Source organism: Pan paniscus, chromosome Y (genome assembly GCF_029289425.2).
Source record: "Pan paniscus chromosome Y, NHGRI_mPanPan1-v2.0_pri, whole genome shotgun sequence".
Lineage (NCBI taxonomy): Eukaryota > Metazoa > Chordata > Mammalia > Primates > Hominidae > Pan > Pan paniscus.
Window position 1 is genome coordinate 46,052,155 of NC_073273.2, and position 4,356 is coordinate 46,056,510.

The following is a 4,356-nucleotide window of genomic DNA, read 5'->3' on the forward strand; positions in this document are numbered from 1 at the left end:
CAGCCATGAAAAAGAATGAATGAAAAGAAATGAATGAATGGCATTCACAGCAACCTGGATGGAGTTGGAGACCATTATTCTAAGTGAAGTAACTCAGGAATGGAAAACAAACATCCTATGTTCTCACTCATAAGTGGGAGCTAAGCTAGCAGGATGCAAAGGCATAAGAATGATACATGAACTTTGGGGACTCCGGGGGACAGGCTTGGAGGTGGCCAGAGATAAAACACAATGCATTGGGTACAGTGTACACGGCTCGGGGTGTGCGCCAACATCTCTGAAATCACCACCAAGAAGTTATCCGGTTGAGTGTGGTGGCTCACACCTGTAATCCCAACACTTTGAGAGGCCAAGGTGGGCAGATCACGAGGTCAGGAGTTCCAGACCAGCTTGGCTAACATGGTGAAACCCCGTCTCTACTAAAAACACAAAAATTAGCCGGGCGTAGTGGCGCATGGCTGTAATCCCAGCTACTCAGGAGGCTGAGGCAGGAGAATCGCTTGAACCCGGGAGGCGGAGGTTGCAGTGAGTTGAGATCGCACCACTGCACTCCAGCCTGGGCGACAGAGCAAGACTCTGTCTCCAAAAAAAAAAAAAAAGGAACTTACGCATGTCACCAAACACCAGCTGTCTCCAAAAAACAACTGACATTTAAAAAAGATAGAGATCTCACGGGAAATATATATATGTATATATATATATATATATATATTTTTTTTTTTTTTTTTTTTTTTGAGGCAGAGTCTCGCTCTGTCGCCCAGGCTGGAGTGAAGTGGCACAATCTCGGCTCACTGCACGCTCCGCCTCCCGGGTTCACGCCATTCTCCTGCCTCAGCCTCCCGAGGAGCTGGGACTACAGGCGCCCGCCACCACACCCGGGTAATTTTTTGTATTTTTAATGGAGACGGGGTTTCACCGTGTTAGCCAGGATGGTCTCAATTTCCTGACCTCGTGATCCACCCGCTTCAGCCTCTCAAAGTGCTGGGATGACAGGCGTGAGCCACTGCGCCCGGCCACGGGAAATATTTTCACAGAACTTAGACAGCTTTTGTGATCAATTTTGCATTGAAAGAGTAAGTTTTGAATGTTCCCACCATTAAAAAACTCACAGTGATAATAAGGAGGTGAGATGGTGGGTGTGTCAACGTGATTTAACCATTACACATTGCGCCCATCGATGAAAACATAACATGACACCCTGGACGCATACATAATTATTTGCCAATTAAAAATAAAGTAGTAGCCGGGCGCAGTGGCTCATGCCTGTAATCTCAGCACGTTGGGAAGTCGAGGCAGGTGGGTCACGAAATCAGGAGTTTGAGACCAGCCTGGCCAACATGTTGAAACCCCATGTCTACTAAAAATACAAAAATTCGCCGGTCTTGGTGGTGGGTGCCTGTAGTTCCAGCTACTCGGGAGGCTGAGGCAGAGAATCGCTTGAACCCGGGAGGTGGAGGTTGCAGTGAGCTGAGATTGCACCACTGCACTCCAGCGTGGGTGACAGAGCGAGACCCCATCTCAAAATTTAATTTTGTATTTTTAGTAGAGACATGGTTTCTCCACGTTGGCCAGGCTGTTCTCACACTCCTGACCTCAGATGAGATGAGTCTGGGCATGGTGACTCATGCCTGTAATCGCAGCACTTTGGGAGGCCAAGGTGGACAGACCACCTGAGGTGTGGTGCCATTTCATTCCAGCCTGGGCAACAGAGCGAGACTCCATCTCAAAAAAAAAAAAAAAAAAAAAAAGCTTCCAAAGGCAGTTCTCCTGAAAGCGTCTCCAAAAAGCCAAGATGACAGATTTGGATGGTTTTAAAGTGGCTGAGGAAGAGAACTGCTTGAAGCCAGGAGATGGGGGTTGCAGTGAGCTGAGACTGCACCACTGCACTCCAGCCTGGGTGACAGAGCAAGACCCCATCTCAAAAAGGAACAACACCACCAAAAAAACAAGAAAACACACAGTGATAATAGGTAGGTGAGGAGGCAGGTGCATTAACTTGATTTAATCCTTCCCACATTGATGAAAACATATCGTCATACCCTAAACACATACATAATTATTATTTGCCAATTAAAAGTAAAAGATTAACCTTCTCGCCTAAGGCCGCCAACATGGTGCTCAGCGACTTCTTGGAGGTTGCCCGGGTGGCCTACGTCTGCTTTGTACCTCATGCTGGAAAACCGGTCGCGACTACAGATGTTATTGATGGGAACAGGGCTCTGGTTGATGGACCGTGCACTCAGAGGAGGAGACAGGCCATGCCTTTCAAGCACAGGCAGCTCACGGATTTCCTCCTCAAGTTTCCACACCGCGCCCGCCAGAGGTACGTCCGACAGGCCTGGCAGAAGCTACACATCAACACAGAATGGGCAGCCAGACGAGGGGCCAAGAAGATGGAAGCCAGAGAAAGGAAAGGCAAAATGACACAGTTCAATCGTTTTAAAGTTATGCAAGCAAAGAACATGGGAACACAACCATCAGGAATGAAATGAAGAAGCTTCAAGACCCCGGGCACAATGGCTCACGCCTGTAATCCCAGCACTTTGGGAGGCCGAGGCGGGTGGATCACCTGGGGTCAGGAGTTCGAGACCAGCCTGGCCAACATGGAGAAACCCTGTCTCTACTAAAAATATAAAAATGAGCTGGGCGTGGTGGCATGTGCCTGTAATCCCAGCTACTGGGGAGGCTGAGGAAGGAGAATCACTTAAACCGGGGAGGTGGAGGTTGCAGTGAGCTGAGATGGTGCCATTGCACTCCAGGCTGGGTGACAGAGCAAGACTCCATCTCAAAAAAAAGAAGCTTCGAAAGGCAGCTCTCCTGAAGGCTTCTCCAAAAATCCAAGATGACAGATTTGGATCGCTTTAAAGTTATGAAGGCAAAGAAAATGAGGAACAGAATCATCAAGAATAAAGTTAAGACGCTTCAAAAGGCAGCTCTCCTGAAAGCTTCTTCCAAAAAAGCACCTGCTGCTAAGGGGTACGGCTGCTGCTGCAGCTGCTGGTAAAGTTCCAGCAAAAAAGATGACCGCCGTGCGTAAGGCTACAGCCCAGAAGATTCTTTCCCAGAAAGCCACAGGCCAGAAGGCAGCACCTGCTCCAAAAGTTCAGAGGACTCAAAAACTCCAGCTCCTAAAATAGAAGAAACACCTGCCAAGTAGAGTAAGAAGATGGTTACATCCAGAGAGGCATCTGCTCCAAAAGTTCAGAGGACTCAAAAACTCCAGCTCCTAAAATAGAAGAAACACCTGCCAAGTAGAGTGAGAAGACGGTTACATCCACAGAGGCACCTGCTCCAAAAGCTCAGAAGGGTCAAAAAGCTCCAGCTCCGGCCAGGCACGTTGGCTCACGCCTGTAATCCCAGCACTTTGGGAGGCTGAGGCGGGTGGATCACGAGGTCCGGAGTTCAAGACCAGCCTGGCCAACATGGTGAAACCCCGTCTCTACTAAAAATACAAAAATTAGCCTGGGCGTGGTGGCAGGTGCCTGTAATCCCAGCTACTCGGGAGGCTGAGGCAGGAGAATCGCTTGAACCTGGGAGGCGGAGGTTGCGGTGAGCCGAGATCGTGCCACTGCACTCCAGCCTGGGGGACAGAGCAAGACTCCCTCTCAACAAAACAAAACAACAACAAAAAAGGCTCCAGCTCTAAAATTAGAAGAAACACCTGCCACAGAGGCTCCCGCTCCAAAGGCATGTGGCAACAAAGCATAAGAGGCAATTATAGAAAGTAATAAAGGTTCTTTTTGACATGCTGGCAAATCTAAAACATAGTAATAATGAAAAATAAATAAAATATTAGGAAAACTTATTACAGTTTTATGACCTGCTTTTTCTTCTCTTAGAACTATATTAAAAATATGTTTGTGTGTTAAAAAAGAAAACCAGGAAACAAAAGCAGAGAATATGCTTCTAAAGAAAGAAACATTCGTTATGACCCTGGCAGTGTGAATGAAGCTACCTGGGGCTCAACCACTACCCGAGGGCTGAGTTGTGAGGTGGGACAGGCACCTTTTTTCTCTTTATAAAAAGCAGGATTGACCAGGCGCAGTGGCTCACGCCTGTAATCCTGGCACTTTGGGAGTCTGAGGCGGGCGGATCACTTGAGGTCAGGAGTTCGAGACCAGCCTGGCCAACATGGTGAAACCCCGTCTCTACTAAAAATACAAAAATTAGCAGGGTGTGATGGTGGGCGCCTGTCATCCCAGCACTTTGGGAGGCTGAGGTGGGTGGATCTCTTGAGGTCATGAGTTCGAGACCAGCCTGGCTAATATGGTGAAACCCCGTCTGTACTACAAATACAAAAATTAGCCGGGTGTGGTGGTGGACACCTGTCATCCCAGCTACTCGGGAGGCTGAGGC

General features: G+C 48.3%; 1 pseudogene; it reads left to right on the forward strand.

Moving 5' to 3' along the window:
- Nucleotides 1-1,225: 1,225 nt before the first annotated feature.
- LOC117977631 (large ribosomal subunit protein eL14-like) lies at nucleotides 1,226-3,708 on the forward strand (annotated as a pseudogene).
- The last annotated feature ends 648 nt before the right edge of the window (nucleotides 3,709-4,356 follow it).